Source organism: Rhinopithecus bieti, unplaced genomic scaffold (assembly GCF_001698545.2).
Source record: "Rhinopithecus bieti isolate Rb0 unplaced genomic scaffold, ASM169854v2 scaffold_11944, whole genome shotgun sequence".
In the NCBI taxonomy this organism is placed as follows: Eukaryota; Metazoa; Chordata; class Mammalia; order Primates; family Cercopithecidae; genus Rhinopithecus; species Rhinopithecus bieti.
The window spans coordinates 1,488,232-1,507,696 of NW_016807378.1; the positions used below are offsets into that span (position 1 = coordinate 1,488,232).

The 19,465-nt window shown below is 39.1% G+C and overlaps 1 long non-coding RNA gene across 2 annotated transcripts in view; it reads left to right on the forward strand.

Annotated features, from left to right (window-relative positions):
* Positions 1–19,465, forward strand: part of LOC108535519 (uncharacterized) — an 88,464-nt gene that overhangs the window by 22,998 nt on the left and 46,001 nt on the right. For both annotated transcript variants that reach the window (XR_001887252.1, XR_001887251.1), the window contains exon 2: positions 7,334–7,519. This is a non-coding gene — a long non-coding RNA (uncharacterized LOC108535519). The remainder of the gene's footprint in view (positions 1–7,333; positions 7,520–19,465) is intronic.

A 19,465-nucleotide genomic window follows, 5' to 3' on the forward strand; every position in this document is an offset into this window, starting at 1 on the left:
CTAGGGAAGAGTTTTTCATCTGTTTGTTAATAATAGAAACTCATAACTCAGAATTGCATAGTAGTTTAGGAGTATTCTTTTAAAAAAACCCTCAGTTTTAAAACTGAATATACTGTTTGCTTGTTATATTTAAAACTTTTATTTGTAATAATATCAAATTTTCCATAAAAGCTTCGTTTATTATTAAAACATATCCCAGTGACATGCAATTGTTCTGTCAACTGAGACATTTGATAATACTGTGACAAGCAGAGTTGTTTTCTTCATAGTAAGTTCAATATAAATATTTACTGGATGAATGGATAGGTAGAAGGATAAATGAAAGCAGCAGAGTGTGATAAAGTAATTTTGATTTTGTTATAAATTTGATATTCATATATAAATATATGAAAAACTATAATCAAGAGAGTATTACAAATAGTCTACTTTTGTTTCATTTGTGGAAGATGCCAGAATTATTTAGACAACTGCCTGTTTCTCCTTTGTGTGCAGAGGCCTCAGCCACCTTACTTAAAAAGAACTGAAATACTGTTCCAGTTCTTTGCTGTGTAAAATGAGCATAGCTATAGGGTTTCACTACTTTACTTCTTTTGTGTAGTTTACTGCATAATTATTTTGAAATCTCAGAAATACAGTTCTGATTATCTGAAACCAATGGAAGTCTGTCCTTAATACCACATAATGAGGCACAGTAGAACCAATTGATTTTTGGCCAGGCACAGTGCTCACGCCTATAATCCCAGCACTTTGGGAGGCCAAGGTGGGCAGATTACCTGAGGTCAAATGTTTGAGATCAGACTGGCCAATATGGTGAAACCCCGTCTCTACTAAAAATACAAAAAATTTAGCTGGGCGTGGTAGTGCACACCTGTAATCCCAGCTATTTGGGAAGCTGAGACACGAGAATCACTTGAACCTGAGAGGCGGAGGTTGCAATGAGCCGAGACAGTGCCACTGCAGTCCAGCCTGGGCACCATCTCAGCTCACTGCAACCTCTGCCTCCCTGGAACAAGACTCCATCTCAATTTTTTAAAAACATTATTTTTAACTCCTAACTTTATACATGACCAGTATGTGACTTATTCAACCTATTTAAAATTATTGACCTTATTACTTTATTTTAAATTATTGACTTTATTACAGACTTTATTTGTTAAAATTCTCTATTCAAAGTAACTTTAGAAAAAATGTTCTGTTTTCATGGTTGTCCATCCAGTGAAATTTGGAATGAGTCATTAATACACTGCATAACCATGTTCCTTCCCTACCTCCATCTTAATGTAGTTCTATGTCTTCAATGGGCACAGTCAACACTGCATCTTTTATCACTCATCTGCCCAGCCCGCCCGGCCCACAAAATAAATGGGAAGATTTCTTCCTAACTCCTGCCCTTTCTAAGGAAGGAAGTATAGACACATGGTCTAAAGAGGACTGGACCTAAAGTTAAATTATGACCAGGCCCAGTCACCCGTGGATCATATGATCTCTGGGTAAACAGAGCCTACTCTAAATGACTAAGTTAAAGGTAACAGGAAGATACAGAGGATACTAAAATGCTTGACAAATTTTAAATTTCTGTTGAATATTTCAAAATATTTCATTTATATCTCTTTCCTAGAGGGTATAGTCTATGTCCTAGTCATCTACGTATTTTCTTTTCACCTAGCACAGTGTCAGTTGCCAGTAGAATGAATTAAGAAACTGCTCTATACATTTTTTCCTTTCTAATTTTCTGTATTATCTAATGTTTCTTTAATGCAGATAAACTGCTTATATGATAATTAAATGTCTCTTTCCTGTCTTAAATGTATATATTTTATATAGATATATGATATTATACACAATAATACATATATGATCGTACTTACAATTGAAGGAAAGTAAGGAAATAGTTTAAAACTGACTTATGAATCAATACATAATACAATTTCGACATCTTATAAGAATTGTGTGTTACAGTACATAATATTTAAACACAAATTATATATTTCTGCTCTTCTAAACACATGGTTAGCAAAACTGAAATGAATGTTTTGTTTTCTATGACACAACTGGGTGAAAAGCAGAACTACACATAAGTTTCATAATAAAACTTCACACCACATCATGCTCGTCTGTTGTCAGATTTTGTTACATTCCCCTACCTCAACCAAGACTCCCTGGGGCTGGCAAACAGGGCAAAGTTTGAGTCAAAACCATGCACTTCCTTTCAGCTTTAGGGATGCACTTAGAATTTTGGGGAAAGCAAAAAAACAGCTGTTTTTTCCTCCAGATGTGGCAAGTCTGTCACTTTCAGTGTTTATTCCAACTCCAAACTCAGCACAAATAAAGACAATTGCCTGGGAAAGGAAGAGGGTAGAGGCTGGAGAATCCTAAAGTTCTATTCCACTCAAAATAAGGTATCAATGTTATGAGACTCCCTTGAAAAGAGACAAAGTTGGAAAGATGGCAGACCAGAAAGGGAGAGAAGGAAAGAAGAGAGAGAGCGTGGAAGGGAGGGTGGGAAAAGGAGGAAAGGAAGGAACAATCTAGTGAGGAGTATGTGTCATAACCAAAGATTAGGATTAACCCATTTCTGTGGTCCTGAGATCCAAGAAAAAAATGCACACCTGACCTAACTGTATTCCTTTGTGAAGAGGTCGGTTCCATACCCGAGACAGGTTGTGTTCGTAGATGATTTTAAGGACAGTTTAAGGCATAGAGTTTTACTCTAAAACTGAGAAGCAAAAAATCCATCATTGTAGAATTTGTTTTGTTGCCCTATCTCTACTATTTATACTTTTCCACTTTAGCTATGCGTAGAACATAGCTAATTTTCATCTCAACTTTTCAATTCTTTTGCTAAATAATAGTTAAAATTTGTTGAGTTCTAACCTCATTTTAAGCACTGTGCTAAGTATTTTACATACTTTCATGGGGAAGCACTTATTCCTCGCTTTTGATATTTCCCTCCACATGGGGAAACATCCATTAGAGTAACTCGCCTGGCCTGTATCTACTTACTAACCCCAGGACAGGAGAAGAGAGTTTGATGAGTTTGAGATGAGGAACAGGATGTATGATGAAGATCTAATATGACTCATGTTCCTTTTCCCTTCTTCATTGTCTTTCAGATATTCCACCCTGCAAAAGCATGTATTCATGGTCAGCTGTCAGCAAGGCCAGTAGCAGAGTGGTAAAGGCCTTGGCCCTGCAAGGTTGGGAAAAGACAATGACAAGTCAAATCCAGACCTGTGTTGGATGTTGGTCTACTAGTTGACTGTCTCCTGGAAATGTTATGCAGCTCAGCAAGGTGAAGGTGAGAATATCTTTGTTTTTTGGTAAACACGGAATGCATAGATTTCACATCTCACTGTGTGAGACCCCACAAAACAAAACCTAGAGAAATATGTGAGAAAATGCATCTCTGGGTTAGAAAACAAAAGAGAAAAAAAAGAAAATGTCTATGTAAGAAAGCAAAGGAAAGAAGATGCTCAAATCCAGCAAATCATACCAGCCTTGCCATAGACACAAAAGAAGGGATCAACCTAAGTTACAAGGTGAATTATCATAAAATCAAATGAGCCTTTCTGAAAATAGTCATGGGACAAAGAAGGGATATATAACACTAGAGGCTTAACCCTTTCCTGCAGAGAAAAAAATGTAACTGAAAGAAATGCCACTCAAGGCTTGTGACATTCAAAATGAAGACAAGACAAGGTCTTACGTAGTACATAACATAGGTATAGACACTCACTAGACTGAAAGGAGTACTTGTTTCCAAAGCAGCTGTAATTCACATCTCTGCTGAGGGTGATTACAATAGTAGGGAGCAGGAGGCAAGTCTTAGGCCATAGCAAGAGGTACAGGCAATAGCCTCTGTGGCACAGGATTGAGATACCTGTTCATAAGACTTCACGGAGGCTGTGTCACTAGACACAGCCCCACTCTTATCAGCATGAAGTGCCAGAAACATGAGACTCAATGGGAAAATAGAAATTAAGAGGATTTGAATATGTTATAAAGGAAAGGCACTTTAAGTAAAACGTATTAATTGGGGCTGCAATCATATGAAGATTTTAAAACTTTTATAGAAGCCAAAAGTGTTGCAAATGCTGCTCTCTGAGAAAGCAGATAGTATGCAGAAGTAGCTCTTCCTCTGATATTGGAAGTAAAAGATTACCTTCTTGATGGCTAATTTCTCCCAACTGAGTTTAAGCTCACAATTTCCTGACTCCTGAAAATTGGCTGTGACTGCCACCAAACTGTATCCAGAAACTCAACCATTTGTCACCTCCCCTGCTATCACTTTGGTCCAAGCCACAATCATGTCTTCTTTAGATTACTGCAACAGTTTCCTAAATGGTCTTCCTGCTGCTGCACTTACCCTTTAGAGTCTCTTCTCAGCAGAGCATCCAGGTGATCTTGTTAATTCAAGTCAGTACCCTCCTCTGTACCCTGCACTGGCTTCCTATCTCATCAGAGTGAGCACTACATGGTCTGCCCTCTGTGTCCCCGATCTCATCTCATCACTCTTCACCTTGCTCACTGCACTCCAGCCACATAGGATTCCTTGCTATTTCTTAAACCCTCCAGGAGTACTCCTGCCTCCTGTTTTGCATTTGCTATTTCCTCCACCCTAAAATCATCACTGACTACATAGGCACATGGCTTGCTCTTTAACATCCTCTAGGTTTTATTCAAAATAGTCTCCCTGGCTCTCCTAGCTAAAATTCTAATCCCCTCTCAACATCTCAAAACTCCATTCTTTTATTTTTTTCTCCTTATCATGTCACTAATATGTTAAATATTTAATTATCTTATTTTAAAAGGTCTTCCCCAAAAGAATGCAATTTTGCTCCATGAAGGCAAGAATCTTTGTCTATTTTATTAGCTGCTAGAATATCTCCTGACACATAGTAGGCATTTAGTAATTATTTGCCGTATGAATGAATGAATCCTGATGAGACAAGCCTGGATTATCTCCATCCACCTATCGTTATGCAGATAACTTTGATATGGTCTTTGGACTCACCAAGTGATGTGATCTGGAGCCATATATCCTATATTGTCAGCATTATAATCTAGGAATTAGCTTGCTTTCCAAATTGCATAGTGACTGAGCTAGAACTCTTATAATTCAGTATGTTCTAGGAATTCTTTGGACTTTATTTTATTAAGTGGGGATCATGAAAACAAATTCTGAGTTCTTGAAGGAACTGCATCCATCCTAGGAACTGCGCTGCTGAGGGAAATGAGCACATCTGCCTTCTCTTGTCCAAGACTGAGTAGAGTAAGAAATAAGGAAAGACAAGTTTTGGACTTCAATTTTTTAAACTTTAACTCATAAAGTCAAAAGAATTTTATTTAGGACTTTAATCTCTTTGGGCTTTAACTTATTTAGACTTAACTTGCAAGGGAATCTAATTTTTTTATTGTAATTTCTCCCTGGAATTTGATAATAGGAAGAAGTCTATATTCAGATGTGAAGCATCTTATTATTTTATATATTTTATACNATGTCTTCAATGGGCACAGTCAACACTGCATCTTTTATCACTCATCTGCCCAGCCCGCCCGGCCCACAAAATAAATGGGAAGATTTCTTCCTAACTCCTGCCCTTTCTAAGGAAGGAAGTATAGACACATGGTCTAAAGAGGACTGGACCTAAAGTTAAATTATGACCAGGCCCAGTCACCCGTGGATCATATGATCTCTGGGTAAACAGAGCCTACTCTAAATGACTAAGTTAAAGGTAACAGGAAGATACAGAGGATACTAAAAATGCTTGACAAATTTTAAATTTCTGTTGAATATTTCAAAAATATTTCATTTATATCTCTTTCCTAGAGGGTATAGTCTATGTCCTAGTCATCTACGTATTTTTCTTTTCACCTAGCACAGTGTCAGTTGCCAGTAGAATGAATTAAGAAACTGCTCTATACATTTTTTCCTTTCTAATTTTCTGTATTATCTAATGTTTCTTTAATGCAGATAAACTGCTTATATGATAATTAAATGTCTCTTTCCTGTCTTAAATGTATATATTTTATATAGATATATGATATTATACACAATAATACATATATGATCGTACTTACAATTGAAGGAAAGTAAGGAAATAGTTTAAAACTGACTTATGAATCAATACATAATACAATTTCGACATCTTATAAGAATTGTGTGTTACAGTACAGAATATTTAAACACAAATTATATATTTCTGCTCTTCTAAACACATGGTTAGCAAAAACTGAAATGAATGTTTTGTTTTTCTATGACACAACTGGGTGAAAAGCAGAACTACACATAAGTTTCATAATAAAACTTCACACCACATCATGCTCGTCTGTTGTCAGATTTTGTTACATTCCCCCTACCTCAACCAAGACTCCCTGGGGCTGGCAAACAGGGCAAAGTTTGAGTCAAAACCATGCACTTCCTTTCAGCTTTAGGGATGCACTTAGAATTTTGGGGGAAAGCAAAAAAACAGCTGTTTTTTCCTCCAGATGTGGCAAGTCTGTCACTTTCAGTGTTTATTCCAACTCCAAACTCAGCACAAATAAAGACAATTGCCTGGGAAAGGAAGAGGGTAGAGGCTGGAGAATCCTAAAGTTCTATTCCACTCAAAATAAGGTATCAATGTTATGAGACTCCCTTGAAAAGAGACAAAGTTGGAAAGATGGCAGACCAGAAAGGGAGAGAAGGAAAGAAGAGAGAGAGCGTGGAAGGGAGGGTGGGAAAAAGGAGGAAAGGAAGGAACAATCTAGTGAGGAGTATGTGTCATAACCAAAGATTAGGATTAACCCATTTCTGTGGTCCTGAGATCCAAGAAAAAAATGCACACCTGACCTAACTGTATTCCTTTGTGAAGAGGTCGGTTCCATACCCGAGACAGGTTGTGTTCGTAGATGATTTTAAGGACAGTTTAAGGCATAGAGTTTTACTCTAAAAACTGAGAAGCAAAAAATCCATCATTGTAGAATTTGTTTTGTTGCCCTATCTCTACTATTTATACTTTTCCACTTTAGCTATGCGTAGAACATAGCTAATTTTCATCTCAACTTTTCAATTCTTTTGCTAAATAATAGTTAAAATTTGTTGAGTTCTAACCTCATTTTAAGCACTGTGCTAAGTATTTTACATACTTTCATGGGGAAGCACTTATTCCTCGCTTTTGATATTTCCCTCCACATGGGGAAACATCCATTAGAGTAACTCGCCTGGCCTGTATCTACTTACTAACCCCCAGGACAGGAGAAGAGAGTTTGATGAGTTTGAGATGAGGAACAGGATGTATGATGAAGATCTAATATGACTCATGTTCCTTTTCCCTTCTTCATTGTCTTTCAGATATTCCACCCTGCAAAAAGCATGTATTCATGGTCAGCTGTCAGCAAGGCCAGTAGCAGAGTGGTAAAGGCCTTGGCCCTGCAAGGTTGGGAAAAGACAATGACAAGTCAAATCCAGACCTGTGTTGGATGTTGGTCTACTAGTTGACTGTCTCCTGGAAATGTTATGCAGCTCAGCAAGGTGAAGGTGAGAATATCTTTGTTTTTTGGTAAACACGGAATGCATAGATTTCACATCTCACTGTGTGAGACCCCACAAAACAAAACCTAGAGAAATATGTGAGAAAAATGCATCTCTGGGTTAGAAAACAAAAAGAGAAAAAAAAGAAAAATGTCTATGTAAGAAAGCAAAGGAAAGAAGATGCTCAAATCCAGCAAATCATACCAGCCTTGCCATAGACACAAAAAGAAGGGATCAACCTAAGTTACAAGGTGAATTATCATAAAATCAAATGAGCCTTTCTGAAAAATAGTCATGGGACAAAGAAGGGATATATAACACTAGAGGCTTAACCCTTTCCTGCAGAGAAAAAAATGTAACTGAAAGAAATGCCACTCAAGGCTTGTGACATTCAAAATGAAGACAAGACAAGGTCTTACGTAGTACATAACATAGGTATAGACACTCACTAGACTGAAAGGAGTACTTGTTTCCAAAGCAGCTGTAATTCACATCTCTGCTGAGGGTGATTACAATAGTAGGGAGCTGGAGGCAAGTCTTAGGCCATAGCAAGAGGTACAGGCAATAGCCTCTGTGGCACAGGATTGAGATACCTGTTCATAAGACTTCACGGAGGCTGTGTCACTAGACACAGCCCCACTCTTATCAGCATGAAGTGCCAGAAACATGAGACTCAATGGGAAAATAGAAATTAAGAGGATTTGAATATGTTATAAAGGAAAGGCACTTTAAGTAAAACGTATTAATTGGGGCTGCAATCATATGAAGATTTTAAAACTTTTATAGAAGCCAAAAGTGTTGCAAATGCTGCTCTCTGAGAAAGCAGATAGTATGCAGAAGTAGCTCTTCCTCTGATATTGGAAGTAAAAGATTACCTTCTTGATGGCTAATTTCTCCCAACTGAGTTTAAGCTCACAATTTCCTGACTCCTGAAAATTGGCTGTGACTGCCACCAAACTGTATCCAGAAACTCAACCATTTGTCACCTCCCCTGCTATCACTTTGGTCCAAGCCACAATCATGTCTTCTTTAGATTACTGCAACAGTTTCCTAAATGGTCTTCCTGCTGCTGCACTTACCCTTTAGAGTCTCTTCTCAGCAGAGCATCCAGGTGATCTTGTTAATTCAAGTCAGTACCCTCCTCTGTACCCTGCACTGGCTTCCTATCTCATCAGAGTGAGCACTACATGGTCTGCCCTCTGTGTCCCCCGATCTCATCTCATCACTCTTCACCTTGCTCACTGCACTCCAGCCACATAGGATTCCTTGCTATTTCTTAAACCCTCCAGGAGTACTCCTGCCTCCTGTTTTTGCATTTGCTATTTCCTCCACCCTAAAATCATCACTGACTACATAGGCACATGGCTTGCTCTTTAACATCCTCTAGGTTTTTATTCAAAATAGTCTCCCTGGCTCTCCTAGCTAAAATTCTAATCCCCCTCTCAACATCTCAAAACTCCATTCTTTTATTTTTTTCTCCTTATCATGTCACTAATATGTTAAATATTTAATTATCTTATTTTAAAAAGGTCTTCCCCAAAAGAATGCAATTTTGCTCCATGAAGGCAAGAATCTTTGTCTATTTTATTAGCTGCTAGAATATCTCCTGACACATAGTAGGCATTTAGTAATTATTTGCCGTATGAATGAATGAATCCTGATGAGACAAGCCTGGATTATCTCCATCCACCTATCGTTATGCAGATAACTTTGATATGGTCTTTGGACTCACCAAGTGATGTGATCTGGAGCCATATATCCTATATTGTCAGCATTATAATCTAGGAATTAGCTTGCTTTCCAAATTGCATAGTGACTGAGCTAGAACTCTTATAATTCAGTATGTTCTAGGAATTCTTTGGACTTTATTTTATTAAGTGGGGATCATGAAAACAAATTCTGAGTTCTTGAAGGAACTGCATCCATCCTAGGAACTGCGCTGCTGAGGGAAATGAGCACATCTGCCTTCTCTTGTCCAAGACTGAGTAGAGTAAGAAATAAGGAAAGACAAGTTTTGGACTTCAATTTTTTAAACTTTAACTCATAAAGTCAAAAGAATTTTATTTAGGACTTTAATCTCTTTGGGCTTTAACTTATTTAGACTTAACTTGCAAGGGAATCTAATTTTTTTATTGTAATTTCTCCCTGGAATTTGATAATAGGAAGAAGTCTATATTCAGATGTGAAGCATCTTATTATTTTATATATTTTATACATAATATGTATACTTTTATATTATATATGATTTTTTATGTCAAAATATATAATTCTTTACATATTAAGGCTAAAACTTTCCCTCTTCTCCAGTGTTTCTTTCCTTGTGGAAAGAGCTTCACTGGCACAATACTCCTGTCTGTTCTCTGCCAACCTCTCTCACTCCTCCCCAGGGAAACACTAGTGACTTTCCTTATTGATAAGTTTGGAAGAATGTATATAATCATGTATATTTTATATATATATAATAGAGACAGGATCTTGCTTTATATTTATATAATTATATATTGTTAACATATATAATCATATAATATATATATGTAATAGAGATAGGATCTTGCTCTATGACCCAGGCTTAAGTACACCCAGGCTCATAGCTCACTGCAGCCTCCAACACCAGAGCTCAAGAGATCCTCCTGCCTCAGTCTCTCAAGCAGCTAGAACTACAGGCACATGCCAGCAAGCTTGGCCAATTTTAAAATTTTTTATGGAGCTGAAGTCTCACCATGTTGCCCAAGTTGGTCTGAAACTCCTGGCCTCAGTGATCCTTCCACCTCAGCCTCCCAAAGTACTAGGATTATAGGCATGAGCCACTGTGCCTGCCTTGTTATATACTATTATTGGGGTATTTTTATGCTGTCATTCAGTGCCATTGTGGAACTTCTGATGGGCTATATACATGTTACATCCACGAAAATCCACTGCTCACACTTCCTGCTGTGAGGATCATAATGGACTGATGGCCTCTAGACCCATCATCATGTTCACACTGAGGCCACACTTCCTACTAGCTGCTTCTACCAATGACTGAAGCTGACTAGGGTACTAAAACATGCCCATTCCAGTGAAATAGAACTCTTCCAACAAGGAATTTTGGCTGAAGGATTCTCCATCAGCCAGGTTTAACCTTTCTAAGAACTGCTGCATTGCAATCTAAGATTCTACCTACCCAGTTGTCCTTCCTTCCCTCTCTTCTTGCACAGATGTCAGACCTCCACCATGCTTTGGAGGCATTCCCTGTCTTCACCTGCTCCCCCATCCAATAAATCTCTTCCATTTCTCATCTTTTCTTGGCATCTGCTTCTCAGTGGACCCAAAGTTACATACTATGTAATAGGACAACTTGGCTAGATATCGTCTGGGGTGGGAAATTGATTTTCAGCCACGGGTACAATGTTGCCTACAAGTTATTTTATGTAATGTATTAATCTGGCCTATTTCAGAGCATTCTGTGGTCAGAAGCAACCCTGGACAGTACCAGGAGGACCCAGAGAGGATCACAATTAGTGTTAGGAGAACAGTCTTATGAATAGAATAGTAAGAATAGAACTATCTTGATTGTCTGCGGATCGCTTCTCCACAAGAGGATAACTACAGCTTAATGCAATATAGGCTAAATGGTCAAGCCCAATGTATTAAGAGAATTAGAGTCTGGGAAATGTTCAGGGCTAAAACTGTCCCTCTACTCCAGTGTTTCTTTCCTTGTGGAAAGAGCTTCACTGGCACAATACCCCTGTCTGCTCTCTGCCAACCTCTGTCACTTCTCCCCAGGGAAACACTAGTGACTTTCCTTATTGATAAGTTTGGAAGAAGAATTTTACAGTGCTCATCTCGGCTCCTTCCTCCTTCATTTTAACATAATATCCACAGAGAGCATGCACTCTGTTCTGTTCCTCTATATCATATATTTTACAGGGGCAGGCTCATGCACAGGGAGACCAGCACGTCCAGCTGGTCTATATGTGTGGCGCTATGTGTCAGTAAACCTATTATTCCTACACATCTAAGCCACATCCTCAATTCTAGCCTTTAGCAGTTTATCAGGTGATATTGTGACTGCTATTTATTTTTTCCTTTTTGTCTTATAATTGATTCAGAATTCCAATGGAGAGAAGGTACTATATTCCCTTTTTACCTAGCAGAAAACAGGTATATCAACTTCTACAAGATTATACAGCTAATAAGTGTCAGAATTAGAACTCAAGAAAAGTCCTTAGCCTCTCTGCTTTTTAATTTTGCCATTTCTTTTCATAGCTCTGTTTCATGATAAAGGCTTTTGATGCACATGAATTAGAAACATGCAATTACTGAATACATCAGTAGTGTTGATAAGGTTTGATACTGTAGGCCTGCATTTATTTATCTTGGATTTTAAGGTTTTAAACTATTAAATTTTACATTTGGAATCTCTCCCTGAGTGTCTTGACAAACATTTCAAAACAGATTATTTCTTTTTTTTTTTCTTTTCATTCAGACAGTGTCTCACTCTGTAGCTTAGATTGGAGTGCAGCAGTGTGATCATAGCTCACTGCAGCCTTGACCTCCCTGGGCCCAGGTGATCATGCTGAGAAAAGGTGATTTCATTTCCCAACTTCCAACTATGCTATAAAGCTACAGTAACCAAAACAGCATGGTACTGGTACAGAAACACATAGACCAATGGAACAGAAAAGAGAATCCAGAAATAAAGCTGCACACTTATAGCCATGTAATCTTCAACAAAATTGACAAAAATAAGCAATGGGGAAAAGACTGTCTGTTCAATAAATTGTGCAGGGAGAGCTGGCTAGCCATATGCAGGGCAATGAAACTGAGTCTCTACATTTTACCTTATATAGAAATTAACTCAAGATGGATTAAAAATGTAAATGTAAGACCACAAACTAGAAGAATTCTAGAAGAAAATCAAGGAAATGCCATTCTAGACATTGGCCTTGGGAAAGAATTTATGACAAGTTCTCAAAAGCAATTACAGCAAAAGCAAAAATTGACAAGTGGCACCTAATTAAACTAAAGAGATTCTGCATAGCAAAATAAACTATCAACAGAGTAAACAGACAACCTACACATTGGGAGAAAATATTTGCGAATTATGCATCCAATAAAAGTCTGATATCCAGAATCTATATGGAACTTAAACAATTGAACAAGCAAAAAACAAATAACCCTAATTAAAATAGGCAAAAGAAGCCAGGCACAGTAACTCATGCCTATAATCCCAGCACTTTGGGAGGCTGAGGCAGGAGGATTGCTTGATTCCAGGAGTTTGAGACCAGCCTGGGCAACATAGTGAGACCCTGTCTCTACAAAAAATAAACAAAATTAGCACCAGGCATGGTATTGCATGCCTGTAGTCCTAGCTACTTGGGAGGCTGAGGTGGGAGGATCACTTGAACCTGGGAGACTGAGGCTGCAATGAGCCAAGATCATGCCACTGTATTCCAACCTGGGTGACAGAGTGAGACTCTGTCTCAAAAAAAATAAAAAAATTAACGGACAAAAAAAACATGAACAGACACTTCCCAACAGGGGACACAGAAGTGGCTGGGAAACATGAAAAGATGCTCCACATCACTAATCCTCAGAGAAATGCAAATCAAAACTGCAGTGAGATACCATCTCACACCAGTCATAATGGCTATTATTAAAAGTCAAAAAACAACAGCTGCTGGCAAGGCTTCAGAGAAAATGGAACACTTATACACTGTTGATGGGAATGCGAATTAGTTCAGCCACTGTGGAAAGCAGTTGGAGATTTTTCAAAGAACTTAAAGCAGAACTATTATTCAACCTAGCAATCCCATTACTAGGTATATATCCAAAAGAAAATAAATTCTTCTACCAAAAATACACATGTATTCTTATGTTCATCACAGCACTATTCACAATAGCGAAGACATGAAATCAACCTAGACACCCATCGGTGGTGGATTGGATAAAGAAAATGTGGTACATATAACCCATGGAATACTATACAGCCATAAAAAGGATGAACTCATGTTCTTTGCAGCAATTAGATGTCATTATCCTAAGCAAATTAACACAAGAAGAGAAAACCGAATACCACATGTTCTCACTTATAAGTAGGAGTTAAACATTGGAGTACTTATGGACATAAAGATGGCAGCAGTAGACTCCAGGAATTACCAGAGGAAGGAGGGAGGGAAGGGGGCAAGGGTTGAAAAACTATTAGGTACTATACTCCTTACCTGGATGATGGGATTATTCATACCCCAAACCTCAGCATCACATAATATATTCAGGTAACAAACCTGTACATGTACCTCTAACTCAAAAATGTTGAAAATAATTAATTTTTTAAAAGAGGTGATTTCAAGAAAAATCTAATTTCTAACTACCTTATTTTCTCATATGACCTCTAGCATATTACAAGGAATGGACTAAAACTGAATGTACCCCAAATATTTTTATCTTTGCACTGGGGCCCTAGGAAGGGCTGAATATAGAGATGTCACATATATTCTACAGAACATAACCAGTCAAGAAAGTAGAATTAGGCTGGGCGCGGCGGCTCACATCTGTAATCCCAACACTTTGGGAGGCGGAGGTGGGTGGATCACTTGAGGTCAGTGGTTCAAGATCAGCCTGGGCAACATGGTGAAACCCTATCTCTAATGAAAATACAAAAAAAAATTAGCCAGGCGTGGTAACATATGCCTGGAATCCCAGCTACTCAGGAGGCTGAGGCAGGAGAATCACTTGAACCCAGGAGTTGGAGGCTGCAGTGAGCTAAGAATGAATATGAATACGAATATTTACTTCAAACTCTATCTCTCTCAGCTTACTGGAAAGGACATTTAGTAGTTAGAGGAAATGTATTTTAATGGTGGGAAGAGTTTGCTAAGAGTGATTTTCAGAGTATTTTGTAGGAATCCAACAGATGATTATATGCTAACTTTCTCAAAAGAGAGTCAAGCATCAGTCTTTTTTCTCTTGTAAAGGAATCAAGCCACAAGCTGTATCCCTGTCACCAGAGCTATGGAATTAAAACTTTGCTTTGCATTTGAATTCGTGGAATATTTATTGATATTGATTCCCAATTCATAATTTTATTGATCTGTTTTTCCTGTCACTACATTTCTGCATTTTGTGTAAATACTTAATTTGTTTGTTGAATTCATAATTAAACAGTCAACCAGCTTAAGTCCAATAAGAATTTACTGAAGCCAAATATTTGCTGCTTTTAGTATGCCTAATAATTTCCATCTTTGTCTTACTTGAATAATTAGCTGGAAATATTTGATGTTTAGTCTATACATGGAATATTTTGTATGGTATTAGAACCCTTGCAAATAACAGAAAATTCAGCACAAAACACTATGACACGCACCCAAGCACTTTGAGTTAGTGGACTCATAGGGTGCAATAAAAAAAACAACTCTTCTGCCTCTCCTCACTGCCCATTTTGAGGAAGTGGTCCTTTGCTTGAGAGAAATCCAGAGCAGATCACTCCTAGATAATAAAGTCGTCTGATTACATCTTGTCATATGGATAGTCCTCTTTTGTTAATTAAAAGTTCAGTAATTTAAATGTAAGAGTCAAAGTTCAAAATTTCATTTAAAATTTCTTCCCTTAACAAAGTGCTTACAGTGGGAGAGGGGTGCTTAGCTGGCTTCATCTCTCTTTCCCTACCTGGTGAATTACTTATCCTTCCTTACTCACCATCAGGCTGCCTCTGGATCCTCCAGGGTTAAAACAATGAGAGGAATAAGAGGGAGCAAGAAATGTCTTACCTGACTGTCACCAATGTAATTTGGCACTGGTTACCTCTAGCTGTGGCAAATATTTAAATCCAGCTCTTTCTGGCTGATGTTCCAAGCTGACGATTCTTCTCACAGTTGCTTTCATGGGTACATTGGAAGCCCCCACATCAAATGGTCTATAGTGTGGGTGAAGCATTGACCTTCAACTGGTTACTTATGTATCCCCCCATAGCAATGGAAATCAGGTGAACCCATCTTCTATTGGGGTCACTTGATCTTTCTGAGCAGAACTCAGGTGAAATCTGAAATGGCTCCAGGCTGGCTCTCATCTGCCGAGCCCACACCTAATCCATGAGAAACACTTACCATCTTTGTTCCTGCTTTCAGTGTAAATTCAGCTAGCACTCAATGCAGGCTGGGTTCTGTCTTTCTCTATATATTTACCTGCTCTTTAGACCAGTACCTGCAGCCTCTTGTCTTGCACATCCAAGTTTTATTTAAACTTTATCACCACCAACAGCCATTTTTAGTACCTTCCAAAAGGCTACTGCAAGATTATGAGCATGACTTTCTACTCTTCCCATCAAAAAGAGGTCAAATTTCATACACTTTGTAGACTATAAAATTACAAGAAAAATAATATATACATATACAGAAATAAGTTTCTATTAGTATGATTTTTTCATACCTCTGAAAGTCTAAAAGGAGCTAGAAAGCCTGACACAGAGCTCTCTGCCCAATGAATGTGCCAGGTCAAGGGCACTCTTTTCCCCCAAACAAATGTCTCAAAGAGGTGGTGATAAATGAGACAGTTTTCTTTGCTCCTCCCAAAAAGCTTGGTGATAGCTCAGCCTTTTCATTGCCAAGACAGTTTTGCCCAAGAGTCTAGTTCTGGAAAACTGTCTCTATCACATAACTGAAATTCCCTCTCCAGTTGTAGTTTAGTGTTCATGAGTTTCTCCATCCTGCTGGATCCTCTTGCTCTAATGGGAGGGATCTAAAAAATAGATGTGCCATTATAGGTGGTTCTACTGAACCGGAGCTAGGACCCACTGATGCATGTGTGCTATGCTGGGTGTGAAGTATGAACTCATGAATATATAGTGAGGAACCAGTGAGGACTCTATGTAGAGAGTGAGAGGATTGACTACATTTTGGGTAGACCTGAAAGGTGGAGAATGGTGAAGGGTGCGGGTAAACATCGATCTCTACCTTTTTCTGACAGTAAGCCTTTCACAAGATTTTCTCATGCATGAAGTTATTTGGCATGGACCTTGACGGAATTCTCATTTAGCAAAATGGTTAGGTGTATAGGTATTGAGGGTTAGACAACTTGGATTTTAATCTTATTCTTCCACTCACTAGATATGTGGCCTTGGACAAGTTACCTGAGCAAGTTCATGGAGTCGGGAGTAGGGGTGTTCACTTTTGCTTGTTAAGGCATCTATAAATCTCTTAAACTCTGATTCTGAAGCCCATGGCATCCTGATTTTCCCCAAAGTGAGCATGTAGACAGGATTATGTGATCATGAAGAACCCCTTGCTCTATTTGTATTAAGCCTCCATTCACCCACAGTCACCAGCTCAAGAGACTGAGTCTGAGAGGGTTTACATCTTCTCCAGGCCATATCTAGAGGCTTTCAGGCAATAATGCAAGTAGCTAGATTTGTGTTTTGAGGTGGAAGAACAGCAGCCTTTGGTTGGTTTCAAGTGCAGATTTCATCCCAGACCCAGGGATAGTTATGTAGCTGGGCATCCAGGAGGCTAGAACATAGTTTAGGAACAGGAAAGAATCCCTAAAATCCTTGGTTGTAGTAGTTTGGGGATTTTTACTCCAGTATTACACCATTGATCTGTCAGCTACTCCTCTCTTGTTTGTTTCCAACACAAGTCCCACTCCCCCCAATTTAGGCAGCACCCTTGAGTCAGCACTGACCCATTTGTGTTGCAAGACCTCGTGCAAGTTGCTTGTGTAACTGAAGTTTGGCTCCTTACTCCTGAAATAGCAAACTGGCAATCACCTGAAATAGGGAGTCAAAGCTGAATTTCTAAAATGGAATAATGCATGACATAATGCTATTTACTGGGAATGAGTGATTTGTTTCCCTATCTAAAATTTAATTTCTTTAATAGTACTTCTAAGATATTTGGTTTTAAAAAACACACATAATAATACTAAACAAAAAATTGGAACTACACAAAAGTGGGAAAGAATGCCAATGTGAAAGCCAGAAATAAATAAATGTTGGGGCATTCCAAGATGGCCAAATAAGAACAGCTCCCGTCTGCAGCTCCCAGTGGGATCAACGCAGAAGATGGGTGATTTCTGCATTTCCAACTGAGGTACCTGGTGAATCTCATTGGGACTGGTTGGACACTGGGTGCAGCCCATGGAGGGTGAGCAGAAACAGGGTGGGGCATCACCTCACCTGGGAAGCACAAGGGATTGGGGGATTTCCCTTTCCTAGCCAAGGGAAGCCGTGACAGACTACCTGGAAAAATGGGACACTCCCAATCAAATACTGTGCTGTTCCCAAGGTCTTAGCAACCAGCAGACAAGGAGATTCTCTTCTGTTCCTGGCTCAGCAGCTCCCACGCCCACAGAGCCTTGCTCACTGCTAGCACAGCAGTCTGAGATCGATCTGCGAGACAGCAGCCTGGCTCAGGGAAGGGCATCCACCATGGCTGAGGCTTGAGTAGGTAAAAAAAAGTGGTGGGAAACTCGAACTGAGTGGAGCCCATGCAGCTCAACAAGGCCTACTGCGTCTAGACTTCACCTCTGTGGGCAGGGCATGGCTGAACAAATGGCAGCAGACAACTTCTGCAGACTTAAACGTCCCTGTCTGATAGCTCTGCAGAGAGCAATGGTTCTCCCAGCATGGCGTTTGAACTCTGAGAACGGACAGACTGCATCCTCAAGTGGGTCCCTGACCCCTCTATAACCTAACTGGGAGACACCTCCCAGTAGGGGCCAACAGACACCTCATATAGGCAGCTGCCCCCTGGGACGAAGCTTCCAGAGGAAGGATCAGGCAGCAATATTTGCTGTTCTACAGCCTCTGCTGGTGATACCCAGGCAAATAGGGTCTGGAGTGGAACTCCGGCAAACTCCAACAGACCTGCCCCTGAGGGACCTGACGGTTAGAAAGAAAACTAACAAACAGAAACGAATAGCATAACATCAACAAAAAGGTCATCTGTAGGTCACCAACATCAAAGACCAAAGGTAGATAAAACCACAAAGATGGGGAGAAACCAGAGCAGAAAAGCTGAAAATTCTAAAAATCAGAGCACCTCTTCCCCTCCAAAGGAATGCAGCTCCTCACCAGCAATGGAACAAAGCTGGATGGAGAATGACTTTGATGAGTTGACAGAAGCAGGCTTCAGAAAGTCAGTAATAACAAACTTCTCAGAGCTAAAGGAGGATGTTCCAACCCATCTCAAGGAAGCTAAAAACCTTGAAAAAAAATTAGACTAATGGCTAACTAGAATAAACAGTGTAGAGAAGACCTTAAATGACCTGATGGAGCTGAAAACCATGGTATGAGAACTTCGTGACGCATGCACAAGCTTCAATAGCCAATTCAAACAAGTGGAAGAAAGGGTATCAGCTATTGAAGATCAAATTAATGAAATAAAGTGAGAAAACAAGGTTAGAGAAAAAAGAGTAAAAAGAAATGAAAAAAGCCTCCAAGAAATATGGGACTATATGAAAAGACAAAATCTACGTCTGATTGGTGTACCTGAAAGTGATGGGGAGAATGGAAACAAGTTGGAAAACACTCTGCAGGATAGTATCCAGGAGAACTTCTCCAACCTAGCAAGGCAGGCCAACATTCAAATTCAGGAAATACAGAGAATGCCACAAACATAATCCTCGAGAAGAGCAACCCCAAGACACATAATTGTCAGATTCACCAAAGTTGAAACGAAGGAAAAAATGTTAGGGCAGCCAGAGACAAAGGTCGGGTTACCCACAAAGGGAAGCCCATCAGACTAACAGCGTATCTCTCGGCAGAAACTCTACAAGCCAGAAGAGAATGGGGGCCAATATTCAACATTCTTAAAGAAAAGAATTTGCAACCCAGAATTTCATATCCAGCCAAACTGAGCTTCATAAGTGAAGAAGAAATAAAATCCTTTACAGACAAGCAAATGCTGAGAGATTTTGTCAACACCAGGTCTGCCTTACAAGAGCTCCTGAAGGAAGCACTAAACATGGAAAGGAACAACC